Below are 22,160 nucleotides of genomic sequence, written 5' to 3' on the forward strand. Positions count from 1 at the left end.
TTCGTCTGATTATCAGTATTTGATTATGATTATAATTTTTAATAATTCATGTAATTTCATCAAATATTAGCTTAAAAATGATTTTGCTATACAAAGGATCTTAATTAGGAATTTATGAGCACGAGATTGAGAAAAAAATTATCAATTAGATTATAAGAAAGTTATTTTGACATCATAAAAGTACATTAATTAAAAAATTTAAGGAGGCTTACTATAGTTTAATTAATTGGGTTTCAACCCACTAAGAACAATATTTACCTAATGCTAGAGTTTATGCTTATATTAAAACATTAATTGTAACTAGAAGACAAGAAAGAGAAGAAGGTGAAACAAGAAGAAAACGTGATTGTGAAGATGAACAAGATGACGTATCGGAGGAAATCTTGTTTTGTGATGGGTTCATTTTCATCCAAGGTATTGCATCTTCAAGCAATCATTGTTGTTTAAAACCTTCCAAAACTATTTTTAGAGGGTAGACCTCATATGAGCTTGGCAGTGGCTCATATTTGATATAATTTGCTTTGGTTTCTTGGGCTTCTATTGTTTGTGATGAAACTCCAAAACCTTGTGATTTAGCTTCTAAAATGGCTTTTTTAAGTGTCTTGGTTGGTGATGAATCATCTTGAAAAAGGTGGTTATTAAGTGGGTAGGCAAAATGTAGGTGAAGCCTTTTATAAGTGATGATGAGTGTATCAAGGTCATTTCTGCACCTTTCTAATTATTTCTTTGCACTACATCTTAGGTTTGTGCACTTGTCATAGCTCTTGTTTCATGCAAATACAAAGAAAAATTATTTTCACAGAAGTTGAGTACTTCAATTCATGATTTATGGGGGATAGTAATGATAAAAAAAACTAGGACATAGGCTTTAAATGCGAAGTTAATTAAGCATAGGTCCTAAAGAAAACTGATGATATTGGCAAATCGAAGTCAAAGACTTGCCAATAGTCATATAACATTTTTCGGGTGATGTTGTTATAGCCTAAGTGTGACTGAAAGGAGAAATATAATAGAAAAAAGGAAGAGAGTAGAGAATTGAGAGAAAAGATCGAGAATAAAGGAAAATGTAACGTTTTTTTTCATAGAAAATGGGAATCTATTACATGTATCAACTATATAGCTTAGCACATAGCTACAATACTCGCATAATTGCCTATCAAATTTTGATAAAATGCCTATATTGATGCTAACAATGAGCTGACAGCCACTATTAAATTGCATGACAGCTTTGACACGTGATCTAATGGAAATAAACAAATGATGAGCTGCCAAATCAACTATAAACCATTAAGTCACTTTCACACTTGTATCGTCTATATCATCTTCTACATCAGCTGTTGACATCATTTTTTGCTCTACATGTTCTTTTTCACTTGAATCCCTTATTTCTCCAACTCAGCTTTCATCTTCCCTATACCATTGCTCTTTTTCATTGTCTCATTATCCAAGCTCTTTTCATCATCACTTACCAATTTCATCACAATTTCTTCTTCTTTAGTAGATCCTTATCCCCAAGGATTAAATGATGAAATTATGACTTAAGTATTGTATAGTCTTCTTAGGTAGAATTTTTTGGTTTTAAATCCAATCATACAACTAATAGCTGAGTTATTGCTTGGTTATTGCACTTTATCATCTGCTTAACCAAGACAACAGTAAGGTATACAAGTGGTTGACCTTTTTTATTAACTTATGGTGGTTCAATGCTTAGTACCACCTTAACTCATATTTTTTTTTCAATAAACTCATATGAAATACAAGATAGATTTTTGAAATAAGAGGTAATTGGAGTCTGTAAGCAATGGAACCAACCTTAATTATAATATGATAAGGATTAAAATTCCTCAAAGACTGCTTTAAATTCTTTTAAGAGTCAATGATGTTTGTTTGTAGGGTTGGATCCTTAGATGCACCTCATCGCCAATTTGTAACTTTTTTTCACTTTTCTTTTTATTTGTATAGTACTTTATTCTGTGCTGAGCCTTTTTCAATTAACCAACTAGTAACTTGCTCAAGTGTTCCCTTTCTTTTAATACTTCATCAACTGTTAATACCCTGGCCTAAACACTAGCATTCCAAACTATACCAAGGGGTTTATAACCATAAAGTGCCTAAAATGAAAACATTTTAATGGTGGTATGGTGGTTGGTATTATACCACCACTTAGCTAGTGATACCCACTGAGCCCAACTTTTAGGTTTCAAAAAACACACGCACCGTAAATACTATTTAAGACACTAGTTAACCTTTTTAATTTAGCCATCTATTTTTTAGTGGTATATTGTACTAAGATGAATACTTATCCCTAGCAGCTTTATTAACTCTTACCAAAATAAAGTAGTAAATGTTTTATCTTTCTCTAAAATAATTGTTTGAGGAGTTCCATATAGTTTGTGAACTTGATTTAGTAAAAGTCTGGCTACCTCAAAAATTGCGTAAGGGTGAGATAATGGTAAAAAATTAGCATATTTGGTAAATTTATCAACAATAACCAATATGTAATTGAATTTCTAAGATACTAGCAATCCTTGTACAAAATCCATTGTAATTACTTATAAAGTTTGAATAGGTATAGGAAGAGGTTGCAATAACTTAAGATGTGCTACAAGTTCATCTTTATTTCTATAGCAAATATCACATTGTTGGACATAGTCTTGAACCTGTTTCTTTATAAGTAGCTAGAAAAAATGCAACTTAACTTAATAGTAAGTAGCTTGGATACCAGAGTGCCCTTTAGGGTGAATCATGTAATGTTTGTATAATCTTATCTTTTAATTGGCCATAAGCTCCCACATACACCTTGCCTTTGAACCTTAGCACCTTATTGTTAAAAGAGTAAAAAAAATTGGCAATTGGTTGAACAATCAATGCCTTAATATGCTTTTGCATCACTTTATCTCCTAGATAGTTGTCTTTAATATTTTGCACCCATCCAGGTATGATAATAGTAGAAGTGTAAGTTATATAATTAGGCCTCTCCTTCATGTTGTCTTAAGAATACATAAACTATTTTGTTCATCCTTCCATTTCTGTATTAGATAGTGTAAACTAACTTTAGCAACTTAGTGAGTCTTTTCTTCTAAATAGTAGTGGTCAACTTTTGCTTTAACAAGTTCTTCAATGCTTTGTGGTTCGTTTTGATAACAAAGGGTCCTCTTTCAAGATAATGCCTCATTTTAGCCATTGTTATAAGAATGGCTAAGTATTCTTTCTCATATATAAATAGGTTTACATGTTTTGGACCCAATCATTTGCTTAGATAAGCAATGGGTCTTCTTTTTAGAGAGAGAATGGCCTTAATTTTTATGTTACATGCATTAGTTTCTAAACAAAATGGCTTATTGAAATCTAGTAAGGTAAAGACTAGAGTATAACACATAGTTTCCTTACGTTGCAAATAAATTCATGTTGCTTATGAACTCCATTAAAAGTTGTTCATCTTCAACATGTTAGTCTAACGTTTGTTGATGATTCCATACCCTTTTATGAATTTCTTATAATATCTTATAAAACTTAAAAATCTTCTCTAAAACTTAAAATTCTTTGGTTATTGCCACATTTACTTAGTTTCCACTTTATAAAGGTCCATGGCTATCTTATTGGTAGAGATAATATGTCCTAAATATTCAACTTGCTTTGTCAAAAAAGCATTTGCTCTTTTTAACATATAGTTGATTCATTTTTAAGATTTTAAGGATTACATGTAAAATGATCTACATGCTATTGCAAGTTGGACTATATATAAAAATATTATAAAAAAACCATTATAAATTTCTTTAGATATGAGGCAAAAATCTCATTATTTAGGGAATGAAAAATGGTATGTGCATTTGTAAGTCCAAAAAGTGTTACCTTAAACTCATATTGACTATGATAAGTTTTAAAGGTTGTATTTGGAATGTCTTGTTCCCTCACTTTGATTTTTCATTAGCCTGATCTTAAATCAATCTTGAAGAAATAATGAGATCCATTAAACTCATCCAAAAGGTCTTTAATTATGGGAATTTAAAACTTGTTTTAATTATTATGCCATTTAGTTACCTTTAGTCTACACACAATCTTTAAATTTTATCATTTTTCTAAACTAAAAGGCATGGTGAAGTAAAAGGGCTTTTACTGATTTGAATTGCAGAAAAAGATAACATCTCCTTAATTTGCTTCTCAACTTCATTTTTTTAGTAATGAGAGAACCTATGTGGTCTCAGGTTAATCGACTAAGAGTTAGGTTTAAGGGTGCTAGTATGGTTATGGTTTAAGGGTACAAGTGATAATCTTGTTGGCTAATCAACATGTCACTATAAATAGTAAGAAATGGTTCCAATATTGAAATAATGGACGCTTGTTCATAATCCACACTAAACATGTACAACTCTCCCTATATGGCATTGTCTTTACCAACTAGTTTTTGCAATCTGTGCTTAAAGATAAGCTTAAGCCTGGTGTTATTATGGCCTTTCTTTAGTGTTACTTGTTGGCTTTCCTTTTGAAATGTGACAAACATCTTATTAAATTCCTTCTGAAAGGTGATAGACATCTCATTAAAATAAAAACCCTTGGGGCTAAATTTTTTATTCACTTTACTCTAAGTACCATATCACTCCCACATATAAGAAGAGCTCTAAGGTCATAGGTGAATTGTTGGCCAAGCATCAACCACTTTAATTGTTGGCACTTAGCAAAATTGTATAATTTTTTCCTATTAGCTATGGTAATAGCCAAAGAATAAGTTTATAGCAATTCAACTTCATCTTTAGCCCATTTGGGAACCACAAAATTGTATGCTTCCATTATCAATCTTTATATTCAGAGGCTTGCCTTTAATATTTCCTTGAATCCTAGAAAGTGTTGTTTCCAGCGTTATCAGTTAGAGCATTTATAGAAATTTTCAACTTATCTCTATTAGGTTCTTTTTTTTTTGTTATATCATGCCACCTTCATGTGCATCATCTACCCCTTCATGTTTTTCATCCAGAGTCTCACATACTTTAATTGAATCCATCTATTTATTTTTACAAACATGTATCACTCAACATATCTAAAGCAAACATTTTGAATTCTTTTTTGTTCAATGGCAAATGGTATGTGGTTATAAGGTACGATAGTTGACTAGTTTTTTTATGTGGTGTTTTAAGGACTAGATATTTTTGGAATGGTAGTTGGTGTTTGGAAATTGGGTTGTCTTGATATGTGGTTTTATCTTTTTGTGCTAAATTTCTAAAGATAGCTTATAAAGCTTAGCTTGTCTTAATATTGCAACCAAAGTTAGAGGGTCACAAGCTTTCATTCTAGGTCTAATATCATCTTTTAATCCACTCACAAAGCTAAAAATAAAATAAGCTTAATCTAAACAAGGAGTTAGAAGGTTACAAGCTTTCATTCTAGGTTTATTATCATCTTTTAATTTACTTACAAAGCTGGCAATAAAATAAGCTTTATCTAAATAAAGATTATTTTGTAACATAAACAACTTGAGTTTTTTAAATTTCTCTTGATTGTCTTATACAATGAATTTTTGTAAGAGTTTATTGAATTCTTTTAAAACATCAGAATAGTTTTTTTATCACAAAACTTTAAACACAAATCATGAGTAAATTCTAGCTAGGTCACTCTTGGTTTTTGCATCAAATATCCATCAAACCAATTTTTTACCTTACTAGACAAATACATAGTTGCTACTTCTAACTTTAGGTGATCAACTATGGCAAATATAAAAAAGTATTTCTTGCATTTCCTTATCCACCCTTTAGGATTTTCACTATAAAACATAGGCAACTCGATTTTGGGTTTAAGTGTGAAAAGGTTGCTCATATTGGTTGTTGAACTAAATCTTTCATTAAACTCATGGTTTTTAATAAGAGACATTTAATTTGGAAGGCCATATAAGTTTGGCCAAGAATATGAGCGGTCATCTTCAGTTAGATCTGAGACATGTGGCATGATTTAAAGCATTCATTTGATCTTTGTGTTGGTTATACAAATGGCCCTTTAAGGCCTTCATTTTTTACTTTGTAACTTTTTTGCTCTTAAACTGGCTTGATTTAATCGACCTAAAATTTTTTAGCTTCTTTCAATCGATCTTTTTTTTTTAGTATATTTTTTTCTTTATCTTTTATCATGTCTTCTTCTAATTCTGGGGATAATGGTGCTGAGAGTTATAGGATGGAACTAATAAGAGGTCAACTTTCAAGTTGGGCAGCAGATGATTTAATCTTTTTTTTATTGCAAGAAGAGATTACTCTAAATTTACTTTTTGGTAGAACACAATGACGAAAAAAGATCAGAAAAGAGTTAAAAAGAGTGCTCATATTAAGGGAAAGTGAGTCTATGATGGGATAGATGAGTTTGTGACTGTAATTGATTTTGAACTTGAAAACCTTCTAGCTTTTATGTTTAAGATCAATTTCGCTCTTTGGCTGACCTTCTTTCTTTCTCTTTTGTTATTCTTTCTCTTTCTAAGCCATTTTATGTTCTTTCTACCTCTTCCTACCAACATTTTAAATTAATTTTGAATTTTATCCCTAATCCTTCCTCTTTGCTTGTGGATTTTCCTTGTTTTTCTTCTTTCTTCAAAATTGTAGTGGTTTTTGTTAATAATTGGATGAGAAATCCTGCTCCTCTAGATTTTGAATATTCTAAAAATAAAGATTTTAAGGACAAGAAGGATTACAACGACGAGTGAAAAAAGAGGTTCAACCAAGCTAAGAAATGAGATAAAAGAGAGGAAGATGTCTTATTATATTTAGAAAACTTAGCCCAGATTTCTTTTTACACTTATTGTAGTTTAGGTTCAATCACTAAGGACGTTATAAAGAGCTTGTAAAGTAAGGTCAATCCCGAGAACTGTCTTAACATATGCTCTGTTCATTATACATAATCTTTGAGGATTAACTTCAACTTTCCAAAGAAAGGATACAATATATTGGCACCGACCACTGAGTGTCAAGTCACGTTTCTCTTACAAGATCACCAGATCTAGGTGTATTAAGACTCCGTAATGGCTAGTTTAAGGTTTCCTTTACATTTTTTTTTTTGCTGAATTTTTTAATTCCTACAATTTGACTATCTAAATTTTTTTTGAATATATAATAGCTTTCTTTATTCATTGTATAAACTTAGATATCCTTCCAACTATCCTTTTATTTAGGGAATTCTTTATAGTTAAGAAGCACTTCCATATAAGAGCTAGCTTTACGTTATAGCTTAGCTAGTTAAGAACATCTTTTTAGATTGTCCTAGTTTAATAAAAAGCTAAAAATTACTCTTTCTCTACATCAAAAAGACAGATGATCAAGGGAAGCCCAGGGTGTGAAAGATAATAAATGAGCTTGATGTTTTTTAAAAATGATCTTGTTACTTTGACAATAATCGACCTGAATGTTTGGGATAAGATTTTGGAGTTCATTCGTAAGGGAAAATTGGTAATTGACGCTTATAAGCTGACTTTCTCTGCTGTAGTCAAGGGGACCAAGTATTGGGGTAAGTTTTAGGTAACCTCACAAAGTAATTATTTTTGTAAATTTTTTCTTACATTTAGCTCTTTTTGTGGATAAGCCTTAAAAAAAGATTGATTTTACTTGATTCGCACAAGTGTTGAGGCCAAAAAAGGGTAAAAAGTAACCAACTCAGCTTAGTGCTCCTTTAAAAGGGCACTAAAAAAATAAATCTTTATGTTCTTTAACCATTGAGCTTTTTAGCTTAGGCTTTTGCTATTGTGAAAGGCAAATAGAAGTAAGGTAACAATAGGTCAAGAAGCCTTTCCTTTTTAAAAATGAAAGATCGAAGCTTTCTCTTCCACGATAAAATCTACACTTCAATCCATTCTACCCACCTCAGAGCGTTTCTCTGTTAGCTTAGAGTATGACTCTAACGAGAACCCCTTTGAAGACTATAAGATGGTAAAAAAATTCATGAAGGTTGAAATCCCCAAAAAAAGTATGTCTTTTAGCTTAATTTTTGCCTTATGCATTTCATTATTTACCTAAGTCTGAACTTAGTTTTTCTTTTTTGTAATGTCTAAAAATTTCATGGCCTATCTTTCTCAGTCAACCAATCAAGTTTTGCTCAGCACATACAAAGCTCTAGTTTACTATCACAAAACTGAGCAAGACCTAAAGAGGTATGCTCAAGACCTCTACAATAGTAATTATACCATTACTAAGCTCTCAAAAGTCTAAGCTTAAAAAGAAATGCAACAATTTTATTGCTTAGTTGGAAAAAGGCATAAGTTCAAAAGGCCTAAGCTGAGTATTTTCAATAGCAATCTAAGCAGAAGCTCAATGGGCCCAAGCTTAGATTGTAAGGTAAAGGTTGGAGCTCAAAGCTGAGAAGAAGGCCAAGGAAGAGGTCAATGAGTAAGCGGTGAAAGACTTTAAGACTTATTACAACATATAGACTAATTTTGCCATAAAGAATGTCTTCGAGGTAGTTGATTTGGTACTGAATGAGGTGAAGTTCCTCAATCCTGATATTGATGTCTCTAACATAGACATGAACAACATTAGGTCTAGATCACCACCAAGGCCAAGTGATAAAGATGATGAATAGGGTGGCGATGATGAGGATCAAGATGCCATATTGGACGTCGGTCTCAATGCTGCTCTTGGGCCTGTGGCTGAATAGTAAAGAGGAAAGGTTGCTACTGCTGAGAAAAAAAAATGAAGAGTTTTTTGCTTTTATATATTTTTATTAATTTTTTGTTCAAGTGAGAGGTTGGATTTCTTTTAGGGACCTTTGATCAAATCACTCTACTAACTTCTATCATATCATACCATGTAAAGAGTCACTCAACAAAATTTTTGTCAATTGGTTTTTTGTAATCATTCAACTACAATGTTTTCATAAATACAAGCATTTTTTGCTTGAAGTTTAACTCTGTCTTTACTTTTTTTACCTTATACTTTACTTTAAAGATATGATCAAAGTAATTATTTAAATCTCAACAAAGATAAAAATAATGAGATCAGCTAACTAAATTTAACAAATTAGCTTTTGGCTAAATTAAATTAACTTAAGAATCTAATTTAATAAAATAAATTTAATTTTTTAGGTATCAGTTCGGTGTAAGAATGTATTCTTTAAGATTCAATTTAGATAGCTCATTAGCTTGGCCTTTGGTTGTGGCATATTCTCCAAACTCCGTACTTTCATAATATACTAAATATAGTTAATAGTTGAAACTTTTATTCAATAAGTATCCTTTAAAATTACAGTTGTAATATTAATTTTACATCTTTTACTGGTAATAAATTTTAAGATTGTATGCATTTCATCTCTTCATAATAGGATTGTTATTCATGTCCTACAATTTGTAGGTCGTGTTTTTGATGACCTTTTTAACAATGTAGTAACTCTCTTAGTTCGAGGCCAATTTTTTACCTCAGTCATCGATTCTTGAGGTTTCTACCTTTTTGAGTACCAGGTTGCCTTTCTTATAATTTTACGTTAGACCCTCTTATTTAAAAGTTAGCTACTTTTTGTTGATATGCTACTATTTTAGTTAGAGCTATATCTCTTTATTTTTCAATCAAATCCAAATTAGCCCTAAGAGCCTCTCTGGTTCTTTTTTCAAATCCAAACTCAACCCATAAGTTCGAAAAGCCAATCTCTACAAGCACTATAGCATCTAGCCCAAATGCAAGATGAAATGGCATCTCTCATATAGAGACTTTGGTGGTAATTTTGAAAACCTATAATACATTGGATAGCTCATTGGCCTATTTTCCTTTGGCTTCATCTGGCCTCTTCTTGAAAGCTTCTAATATAGTTTTTTTAGTGGCCTTAGCCTACCCATTACATTGAATGTGGGCAATTAAGGTAAACCATAGATCAATGTAAGGATTGGCACACCATTCCTTGAACTTTGGGTTGTCAAATTATTTCTCATTATCTGTTATTATGGATCGAGGTAAACCAAATTAGCATACTATGTTCTTTCAGACAAATTTTTTAACCTGAGCTTTTGTAGTGGTGGTTAGGGTCTCAACTTCAAGCCATTTTATAAACTAATCAACTGTTATTATAACAAACCCTCTCTGCCTTTTGTTCGGGGTGAATGGGCTGAGAACATCCATTATTCACTACATGAAAAACTAAAGGCTGATGATTATGACTAGTTTAGTGGATGAGATGTGTTGTATATGTGCAAATCTCTAGCATTTATCACACTTTTTCACCAAGTCGATCATACATTTTTTTATAGTTAGCCAGTAGTAGCCCTATCTTAGTATCTTATAAGTAAGTGATCAAGGTTCAAGGTGATTTTCATATATTTCTTCATGTCTTTCCCTTAGTTCATAGTTTACCTCTTCCTCATCTACATATCTCAAGCAAGGTAAACTAAAATATCTCTTATACAATTTCTCATTGATCATGGTGTACCAAAAAGCTTTTCTTATTAGAGTTTTAGCTCAGACTTTGTCATTGGATAGTTCTTCCATTGTTAGGTATGCTTTGATTATAGTCATGCATGATTGTTTCTCTTTAATTTGGCCAACCAATTTTTCTTTCATGTTTTTCTCTACTAGCTCTTCCACCAAAACCTAAGCTGAGTTTTATCATCTCTGAAGCTAGTTTAGATAATGAGTCAATCAGTATATTTTTTAACCTCGATATTTTTTTACCTCCACCTTGAAGAATGCAATCAAGTGAGTTAGCATTTTTTTTATGTGCTTCTTTATTCCTTTTTCTCTAGCTTTGAACTCTTCGTTTACTTGGCACCACTAATTATGAGTTACTATATACAAAAGTATTTTCACATTCAGCTCAGTCACCAATTTCAGGCTTACTATTAGGGCCTCATATTCGACCTTATTATTCAAAGTTTTGAATCTGAACTTTAGGACATATTAAAACTATAGGTTTTCTAAAATAGTCAGAATTAGGTTAGCTCCACTTTTTTCGTTAGTAGTTGACTTGTCAATAAAAAGTTTTTACATTTTTTCATATTTGATTTCATCAACCTCTTTGGGTCATTCATTAGTTTGGGTCGAGGTGCATTTGGTGACAAAATCTACTAACATTTATGATTTTAGGATCGATCTAAGAAGTATGTACATGTCATATTTATTGAATTCAATCGTCCACTTAATTAGTCCATCTTTCTAGTTTTTACAAAATTTGCCTAAGTGGTTGGTTAGTCAAGACTTTAATTGTATGTGTTTAAAAATATGACCTGAGTTTTTTGATTTATATGACAATTGTATAGGCTAATTTTTTTTATTTTGGCATAGTTTATTTCAGATCCTATCAATACTTTATTTATAAAATACACCAATCTTTGTTTTTTTTTTCCTTTTATAACTAGATTCGAGCTAATGGTCTAATTGGTTTAATGAGGTATAGGTAAAGCATTTCATCGAGTTTCAGCTTTGATAAAATAGGTAGGGAGGAAAGAAATTGTTTAAGCTCCTAAAAGCTTTTTGACACTATGGCATCCATCTAAAGTCTGAGATATTCTTGAAGATTTTAAAGAATGATAGGCATTATACTACCAATCTAGACATAAATCTGCTCAAAGTAACGATTCTTCCTGTTAGCCTTTACACCTCTTTAACTGAAGCTGGTGCTTTTATATCTAAAATAGCTTCAATTTTTTTAGGGTTTGCCTTTATCCCTTTTCTTGTTGATCATGTAATCAAGAAACTTTTCTAACGTGATGCCAAAGGTACATTTATTCGAATTAGTCTTATATTGTATTTTTTTCAAGATATTGAAGGTCTCTTTTAGATCTTTCAAGTATTCAGCTAAGCTCTTACTTTTCACTATCATGTCAGCCATGTATACTTTCATATTTTTGTCAATCTAGTCTTTGAAGATCTTATTAACCAACCTTTAGTAGGTTACTCTTGCATTATTTAAGCCAAAAGGCATGACATTGTAATAATACATATATTTTTCTATTATAAAGTTATTTTTTCCTCATTTTCTTTGAACATTTTTATTTGATCATAATTTGAGTAAGCGTCCATAAAATTGAGCAAGTCATGTTCGGTGTTGTCATCAATTAGCTGATCTATATTGAAAAAAATGGAAGTTGTCTTTTGGATAGGCTCTATTGAAGTAGGTAATCCAATCAGGATAATATGCCTCCCTAATGAAGCTTACTTTTAATAATTTTCTAATCTCTTTTTCGATTGCCTTCTATCTCTTTGAGTAAAGGTTTTTTTTTTTTGTTGACCTAGTTTCTTATTAAGATCAGTGTGTAGTTGATGGACCATCACCTTATACTCTATACCTAACATATCGAATAGAGTCCATGCAAAAGGTAAGCGTAGTTTCTTAATAGTTAAATTAATTGTTTTTTATGGTAAAGTTTTACCCTAATTTGTATATTTCTTTTAGAATTATCTTCCCAAAATGGTATAAAGACAAGGTCTTCTACCGATCTAGGTTAGTTGTCATCAATTCTTTATCTTTGATCAATGAGGTTTTTTGGTCAATTAGGTTGAGATTATTTCTTGAAAGAAAGATAAATCTCGACGTAACAATTAGTTGATTATTAGTGAAATAATTTAGCAGAAAAATAAAACTCGAACAAAATATAAATTTTCATTTTAATTTTTTTTAATTTACTTAAGAGCTCAGTCTTGTTTCACAAGTATGCATGTTTGTCAGCATGAAAGCTCGATTTTATTTGTCATGTATGTGTATATGCTAACTTAGAAGCTCGATTTTTATAGGTTTGCTCAAAATTACAAAACTCTATAGTATATATAACTATGGAGTTTAAGAGCTCAAAATAGCTTAAGAGCATATTTCTCTTCTTTTTCTTATTTTATGTTGCTCTTTACTAAAGTTATCCTACTTTGCTTCTTTCACTTCCTTGATTTTTACCTCGATTATATTTGCTTTCTCTGGTTCTTCGATTTGGGTCAAGCTATCAACTTGCTTTCCATTCTTACTCTTCATCATCGTCACATAACATTATCGTGTCATAGATTGATCTCCTCTAACCTCTCTAATCTCATTAGGCATCAAAAACTTGATCTTTAGATGAAGAGCTGAGCCAATTAGCCACATAACTAAATAGTTAGGTTGGCTTCGTATCATATTAAAAGCTAAGGGTATATCTATCATCATAAATTCAATAACTAAGGTGATGCTCCCTGACTCGGTGTCCAATATGATCGACAGCCTAATAGTTTCTTTATTGGCACTTATTCATTCTTAAAATCGATCAAAGTGACAGTGAATGGCTTTAACATTTCTTTCTTTATATCCATTCTTAATATGGTGGCATAGTATAGTATATTGGTCAAACCTTCACTATCAAACAGAATTTTTCTCACCACTTAGTTGTACACTACAATAGTGACCACTATCGTATCATCGTAAAGGAACTAAATCTCTTTCAAATCTTCTAAGTTGAAGGAGATCGGTTCATCTTTCTAGTTTTTTCTTTCTTAACCAAGGATCCAATGGCCATAATCATCCTATTATAAAACTTTCTTTTAGCTGAGATGGAACTTTTGCCAATTTTCACATTAATAATGCATGCAATGGGTCAATTATTTATAGCTAAACCTTTTTACTCATTTTCATTCCTTTATTTTTTGCTACCTTAATTTCCCTTTGGTTTTCCCCCTGATTCTTCTTCAGTTCTTCTCTTAGATTCTCTCTTATGGAGTCTAGTCTATCTTATCCTATCTTGGCTGGTCTACAAATCTACCTAACTAACTTTTTCTAATCAAACTTTCTATCTTATTTTTTAGGTTAACACAATCTTTAGTGTTGTGGCTGAAGTCTTTGTGAAATACACATATTCTTTTAGGGTCTCGTCAAGTGTTCTATCTCAGTGGCTTTGGTCATCTGAGCTTAAGGTCCTTTTTTATTTGTATTAAAATCTTCTCTTTAAAGGTATATAGTTTTATGTAATTTCATTGTCTGCTCGGGTTTTTAACCCTAGGATATCATGTTGTCTCTTTTTTTTAGAGAAGATCGTATTTTTTTCTTTCAACCGAAGAAAGGGAATGAGCCTTTTTTACTTCAATTTTTTATTATAGCTTCAACATTGATATATTTTTTTGTGACAAGTAGCATGTCGCTAATTTTTTGGTAATTCAAAGAAGAATGTAAACTTCAAGCAATACTCTCTGTCATTAAATCCACTAGTGATGACGGTCATTGTAACTGTTTGCTCTAGATCTTTCACTTGTAGAGCTTCTACGTTAAAATGTGTAACATAATCTTTTAAAGACTCATTTTTTATTTTGATGGATAAAGATCAGGCTTAGAATAGTTTTCTTAATTCTTCTGTTGCTTATAAATCGAAACAGAAAAGAGTGGCTAAGCTCTGTGAAAGTAGTAATGGACTTTAGTGTCAAACTACAATATCAAGATCGAGCTGTCTCTTTGAGCGTGGCTGCCAGTACTTTACACATAAAAGTCTTATCTACTTTTTATGTCATCATGTTAGTTCTATAAAGTTTTAAATGATCAAAATGATCAATTGTACCATCATAAGTTTTCAATGTTAGCATCTTGAATCTCTTTGAGGGCATGTTCTTGTCAATCTTCTCGATAAAAGGTAAGGTCTTCAAGAATTTCAGTTCATCACCGAAAGCCACAATTTTCCCTTTCAACTTTTTTTTCGTAACCTGTATCTAAGTTTCAAAATCTTTGTTCTGTTAGGGTTCAAGAATGGATTGTTTTATTTTTTAGGTGAAGGTCAGTATAGAGGTGTGAGTGCTAGAGGTTAGCCAATGTTGTAGGCTCGAAGAGGCTAAGAAAGCCTTAATGTCTTCATAGATCAGTTGTCTTTCTGTTGGTTATCTTTTAGGGTGACTAGGTGAAGTACTTTGAAGGGTTATGGTAGGGTTATGGTTTGAAATATTTATTTGATGGTTTGTATCTGTTTACTTAAGGCTAGAAATTGTTTCATTATTGGGCCTATTAGAGATACAGGTCGATCTATAGGTTGAGACAGCTGGGATAGCTGGCTCTCTTTATTTAGGAACTCTCTTTCTGGGTGACATATTATTTAGCTTGGTTAGAGAATGTATATCCCGTACTTGGTGTCCCAAATATTGGTGCCAAGCTCTAAGTTGAGGGATGAAACCCTAAAATCATAAGAGAGAAAGATAGTGGTTAAAAGCAAAGACAACAAGCATTTCTTACATTTGCACTCTGATGCTTAAGTTAGATGTCAACTACAGAAAGTTAAAAAAATAGTAAAAAGTAAAAAAAGTAAAAAAAAATCAGGATCTTGATAAATAATACTTGAATGGCCCTATTTATAAATGGAAAGTAAATGATCTATAGGATAAATTGGTGACGTGACCAAGTTGATGTGGTACTGTATATGTCAAGTTAACCTAAAAGTAAAAAAAGCCCTTGGTTGTCAACTAACAATTTCTAATGAGGGAAAGGACCAATTTATCGTTTAGATCTAAAACTACCCCTAATAGGTTATATTTTAAGATGCACTTCAATGCTCAAGTCAGGTGTACGAGGAAAGGAGAAGAAGTGAAGAAGAAGAGAAGGTAATGAGAGAATAAACAAAGGAAACATAGAATAGAGAGAATGTTGAATGCTTAGTTTGATTTTCTTTTTTATACATCTGGCATAGGTGGCTGGACCCATGATTGTTTTTCTTAAAATCATGTGAGAACACTGACGATATAATAACCAAAATGTTGTTGATGTGCCTTTACTTTAAATTGAATAAGAAGATTCTAACCAAATTGATAGGTACCATTTTGGTTAAATTTGCTTTTCACTATTAGTTATATAAATTTAGTTTCGAATCACTCATTAGCATGTAAAGGAAGTAATTACAAGATGGGCATATTCAATCATTTTTCATGCTTAGCTGCCATTGATGGACCTGTCAATATTTTGAGTTGATTGACTTTAAACTTGCCAAATTCTTTATGTTTATTATTAAGGATATGCTTGGCACAGTTGAAAAATAGAAAGATAGAAAGGAAAAGATGAAAAAGTGAAAGGAAAATGGATTTTATGTGTGTTTGGTAAGAAAGAAAATTGAAAGGAAAGAAAATAGAAATGATTATCATTTTTCACAATCATTAATAAAAATAAATTACTCCAAATTGAAAAAAAAAAAAGAAGAGAAATGGAAGAGGTGCGAGCATATATTACATATTTAAAAAATTATCCATATTTAAAATTTTCTTTTTCATTTTAATTTACAAAAAATTATAACGATAAAATCATGTAATTTATACGTCATTTCCTTTCATTTTTCAACTTTACTACGTAATAGATAAAAAGAAAGTTACATTTTCTTTTAACTTTTTTTATCTTTCCAAACAAACACAATAATTAATATATATATATATATTTCCATCTTTCCATTTTTTTATTTTTTTACCTTTTTATTTTGCTTTTCATTTTACCAACCAAAGCCTAAGTGCAAATTTTGTTGTTTTGATGGGATAAAGGCTTCTAAGGTGGACCAAAGCTAGCAAAAGCTTGACCTACTTAAGTCAACCACTCAAGAATGTATAAATATATGTCAGAAATTGTGGGGTCCAGTCTCATGTAATTAGTTGACCGATTAAAGGCTCAAAGCCTTTTGTTTTAGCCATGAAACAAAGCCTTACTTAATAATAAAAAAAAAGGGGTAGTTTTGGCGTGAAGTGTGTGGCGCCAAAAAAAGAAAAAGAAAAATCGAAAAAGATAAAGAGAAAAGAAAGAAAGAAGAGTTGGTTAAATGAAAATTAATTCTAGGTCCGATCGAGTTGAAATTTTATCTGCAGATTTATAACTCAAGATTTTACATTCTGAATTATGAAGATTGGGTTTGAAACTTTCTAGGAACAAATCTAGAGTATATTTTTTGAGTCACCTATTTAGTGAAATTTCTCCAATTGTCTCTTTAGTTGTTGAATAGTTCTAATTTTAGCTAAAAGAGAATTTTGTATGTCTATTAGTTAATAGTGAAGATTTTTTCAGTTGTCCGTGATTTTTTCCCTCTACACTTGAAGATTTTTCATATAAATCTTGATGTATTCTATTTTTCCTACATTTTGGATTGTTAATTGTTATCTATTGTTATGAGTTTATTATAATATATCACTTCTGCGTTGTTGTGTTTATTGCTTTAAACCCAGCAATATATACCCTTACAATTAACTAAGCAAAAGTTCATGTCCCTTCCATATATCAATGAAGCCTATGAGTACCATATATTAGTTGACTCAATAATAAATCATTATGATTGATTTGATCTCCACATGATTTGCTTGTTCTTTTCTAGTGCAACGAGAAAGGGGCTAAACATTGGATTTAAGACCTTCAAAACAAACTTAAAAACTATACCAAAACCATCAATAGAATTGATCATCCAACATGCTAAAAACCTAGACCAATAATACAATCGGCAGATCTCTGATTTTCATTTAGTAGATGCAGACAATCAAAATGTAATCCTTGTAATAAGGGGCAATATCTCAAGTGTTCCATTTTCCATATGAAAAACTGAAATAGAACCAACAAAGGGTAATAATATACATGTATCTTCAATACGAGACGATTTCCGAGCAATTGCTCCAGAGTGAGGGACGTTTTGTAGGTATTCGGCTTTGACTTTGTGAATCCTAGAAAACAAAAGGTGACCCTTTGGAACGTGAAGATAGATTGGTTTTGACTGTCAAAGTGGGCTCAGGTTTAGCAGCTTCCTTTGTTGCTGCCTGCTGCAGCAAAGGGGTGGTGTGCTTCGGTTAGCAGGCAGCCAAAGTTGGGCGCAGGCTGTCTTGTAACTTTGTAAGAGACCAAATCTATGTGGGCGTTTTCTCAAAAGTCAACCCTTTATGATATGGAACCATTTGGCTAATGATTTAGCGACACGTGTGATAGGAATGAGTAGTCTTGAAGGCCTCAATCGTGGTCAAAGTTCACGTGGAGAAAATGGAGCAGTTTGAGTTATTTCCGTCGTGTCGAACCATGTAGAATCAATCCCCGGAAGGTGACAGTGCAAGCAACCAACAAACCCATGTTAGCTCAAGACAAAAGAGGGACTCCCTTATTGTTTTGGGTGCACAGGGGGGATAGAGTCCCTTTTAACTGTTAGGGGACTGGAAATGTTGGCTCAAATTCATATGGTTCTAACAAAGAGCTGCAAATGTTGGCTTGAGTTATGATCATTATGAACACATTCAATGGTTAGAATTTAAATGGTTGGCTAGAAATGATTGATATGCTATTTGGCCGATTTTCAATTGGTATCACATTTTTTTTAACCTTCAAAACTCACTTCTGATTTCTTCAAAAGGAAGAATTTTTATAAAATGATTACTTTCACTTTACATTATCATGTTCTTGAAAAATGAATTATTAGCCTCGTTAATTGGGAATTCGAAGTAATTTTTTATTAAATTTTTTTTCTTCTTTTTTTAAAGTGATTTTTCCTAATCCTCATATGGGCTGAACTGTATCTTGGTGTTCTAGACAGTTAGACCCAAGTAATGGTGAAGCCCGAGTGGCCAGAGGCCTATCTGGGTCAAAGCAGATGCTAGACCCAAGATTCAACAAATTGAGGCCCACTCCCTTCTTTCTACTTTGCGGTCTCTTTATTCCAAAGCCCATTTCAAATCCACCAATTTATGGCCACCGACTTAAATCCTGATTGTATACCCAATCTTATATATAAATGCTACAGTTTCTGAAATATAGGTGTCGATTTTTTTGCTTTTTCCAAATTTTTAAAATTTTTTAAAATTTTTATTATAAAAGCTTTTTATAAATCGATGGGGCCCATAGCTTTTTCTTACGAGCCCATTCTTTTTTTTTTAATTTTTAATTATAAAAGCTTTTTAATTTTTATATTTTAAAATTTTAAATTTAATTATTAAATACTTTTAATGTGGGTCCCACTTTTTTTTTGGTTGGACTTTTTATAAGAGTCTGTCTTTGAAAATTTTCTTTTTATTTTTAATGTATTTTTCAATAGGGCTCACTATTTCGCAAGGCCTACCATTTGGTTTTTATAATTTTAATATATTTTTTATATTTTTTCTTTTTGTTTCATATTTAGTTTTTTAAAAATTAAAATGGGATCCACAATTTTTTGTAGGGTCTTTTTTGTGTTTTTCTGTTAAGTTTTTTTTTTTTTATGTATTTTATTTTTTTATTTCAATGAAAGCAACTATGGTTTGATAGATTCACTATTCTATTATTCTTTTAGATTTCTTTTGCTAATTTTTTTCGGTGGCGCATTTGTTTCTTATTTATTTTTTAAATGTTTGATTTATATTTTTTAATTTTTTGTTTGAACCTATTTGATGCTAATTTTTCTCTTTGTTATCTTAAAAAAAAAAAACTTAATTACTCTTTTTTACATATTTTTTAAACCCACGTGATGTTAATGGTTTGTCATGTTCTAATTTTTTAATTTTAAACTCTCTCTTTTTTTATTGTTTTATTTTTTTATATATTTAATAAAGTTTTCAAATTTCATTTTTTGCTAACTCACTAGATATCAAAGATATCTCATTTGTCAAGTAATTTAATTATTTTTGTTGCTTTTGCTTTTTAATTTTTCTCGTTTACAATTTTTTCCTTTTTTATTTAATAAATATTTTTAAATTTTCAAAAATATTGGATCCATTTTATATTATTATTAAAAAAATATATTTTTAAGTTACTTTTGCTTTGTTACTAGAGAAATTTTTTAGAAATACGATATTAACAAAAGTATCAATTTTACATCTTAATTTTATTTTTTTGTCCTTACTTTTTTTTTAATTCATGATATAAAGTTTTAAAAAATAAAATAATTATTACTTATGTTATGTGACAACACAACTTTTTTTGCTTTTCATCATTTTTTTTTCATTTTCTTAAGTTTTTCTCTTCCTTTTTTTATATCTAATAAACATTTTTTATATTTATAACTATATTTTTTGTTATGTGTAGGGGCAATTTTATATTAATAATTAAAATATCCTTTTATATTTGTTTTAATTAAATAATTTTGTAAAAAAAAAAAGTTAATGGAGGTGTAAATGTGGCATTTAAGATTTGACAATTTTTACAAGCCTTTTTTAAATTTGTTTTAATAAAAAAGATGTTTTTAATTGATAATATTAAAATAGCTCTACGAAAAAAATCATAATATAAAGTAAAAGAGATATTAAATAGAAAAAAGAAAAAAAGTAAATTAAAATAAAAAATGAAGTTTATAGTACAAATTTTGTAAAGAAAACTCATAATGGCTAATGTGGCATGGCAACTCAACTTGCTTTTTTTCTTTTTTTTTTTTTTTTGCTTTTTTATCTTTTTAAAAATTTTTCTTCCTTAATTTTTTAATCTTTTTTAATTAGATAATTTTTTTTAAAAAATCAATTTATGTGTACAATGTCACCCTATTTCGTTTTTTTTTTTGTTTTTACGTTTTTTTTTTATTTTTTAATCATTCAATTAACAATAAAAACAATTGATAAATTATTATTTTAAAAAATTTTAATAGGGATATGAATAATAAAATAATCCATATCCTATAAGTTTTGATTCATTCATATATGATAAGTGTGTTTTTTTATTTGGAATCAAATTGAGTTTATTTCATGAAAAATTAATATTGAATCAAAATTAGATTTATAGTATTCTATCTTACATTCATTATATATGTTAAAGTATATTTTAAATTATTTATTTAATTTATATTTATATATACGTATTATATTAATTAAGTTATTGTTTAATATTTTAATTTAATAAAAAAATACATTTATGCATAATTAAAATATAATCCATTAATCCATTCATCTATGATATAAATTTTATTCATTTTTAATTTTTGTTTGACACTCATTAGAAATCTCAAGATGTCATCTTTTTTTTTTTTTTTTCCTTTTTTCTCTTTTTATTTTAACTTTTTGTATTTTTTTTAATCATTTGTTTGCATAAGTTTTGAGAAAAAAAAAAAACAATATAGATGCCTATGTGACACTCTAATTTGCTTCTTTTTTTTTTTTTTTCTTTTCAAAATTTTTATTTGATAAATTTTGCAACAAATGAGCTAGTTCATAGTAATGGCAAAACAATTTGCATTTGATAAATCTTATTCAGTTGGGATATCTATGTAATACTCTGATGAGTTTTTTCTCCTTTTTTAATTTTTTTACTTTCACTTTTTTAATTTTTTTTCTTTTCCATTTTTTCTCTTTTTAATAAAATTAATTTTGTAAAAAAAAAAAAAACTACGATATATCTAGGATTGTAGCAAATTTGAACTTTTTTTATCTTTTTTATTTTTTTTATAAATAAATTCTGCAACAAGAGATGTTAACTAACAAGATGTCAAAATATTTTGTATCTCATGGGATTCATCTTAAATAAATGAGTGATTTTTAAAAGTCAAAATTTAATTAGATGGGTTGAGTTTTTTTTTTTCAAATAAGATCAAATTAGAAACATATTTATAATACTTCGTTTCAACTTAATTCAAGGTGTATATAAAATATTATTTTATTATTTATTTAGTTTTATACATATATATTATATTAATAATGTAATTCTTTTTACTATAATTTAATTTTTTTATTTTAAATTCAATACTCGATACCAATGTAGCACCTTTTATTTTCTCTTTTTTAGTTTCTTTTCAACTTTTTCATTTTTTACGTTTCTTTGTTTTTAGTAGTTTTTAGATTAATTTTATTAGAAAAGGTAGCCAATTAACATATATATGTTTTATCTCCGTTTAATTTTTTTAATTTCCTTTTGATTTTTTAATTTGATCAATTTTGCAAAAAATTTGATAAAAAATATGGTAAAATAAAAATTTTTTATCCGTAATTAAATAAATAGTTCAAAACATTATAAGATGATATGATATAAAAATAATAAAAAAAATACAAATAATACAAATTAAAATTTTAATAAAAATATATGAGTTTTATATAAATAAAAAAATATATTATATATTTTTATATTAATATGAATTATGATAGATAATTTTTATATAAAACAAAAAATGATTATATGAATTTTCACAGTTTACCTGTGACACTACGTAGGTTCCTTTCTAGTTAAAAAAAATCAAGCAAACAATTTTCCCGCGTAAACGCCGACCCAAGTTGGGTGCTGCCGTATTTGAAAAATCCCCACAACTAGGGGTGTAGAGTTAAGTCGAACTGATACAGTGAGAAGCTCGAGAAGGTGGAGCTTGACTCATAATTCGGGACTCGATACTCGGC

The sequence above is a fragment of the Durio zibethinus genome, chromosome 1 (genome assembly GCF_047325235.1).
Source record: "Durio zibethinus cultivar Kanyao isolate XHJ-2024 chromosome 1, ASM4732523v1, whole genome shotgun sequence".
In the NCBI taxonomy this organism is placed as follows: Eukaryota; Viridiplantae; Streptophyta; class Magnoliopsida; order Malvales; family Malvaceae; genus Durio; species Durio zibethinus.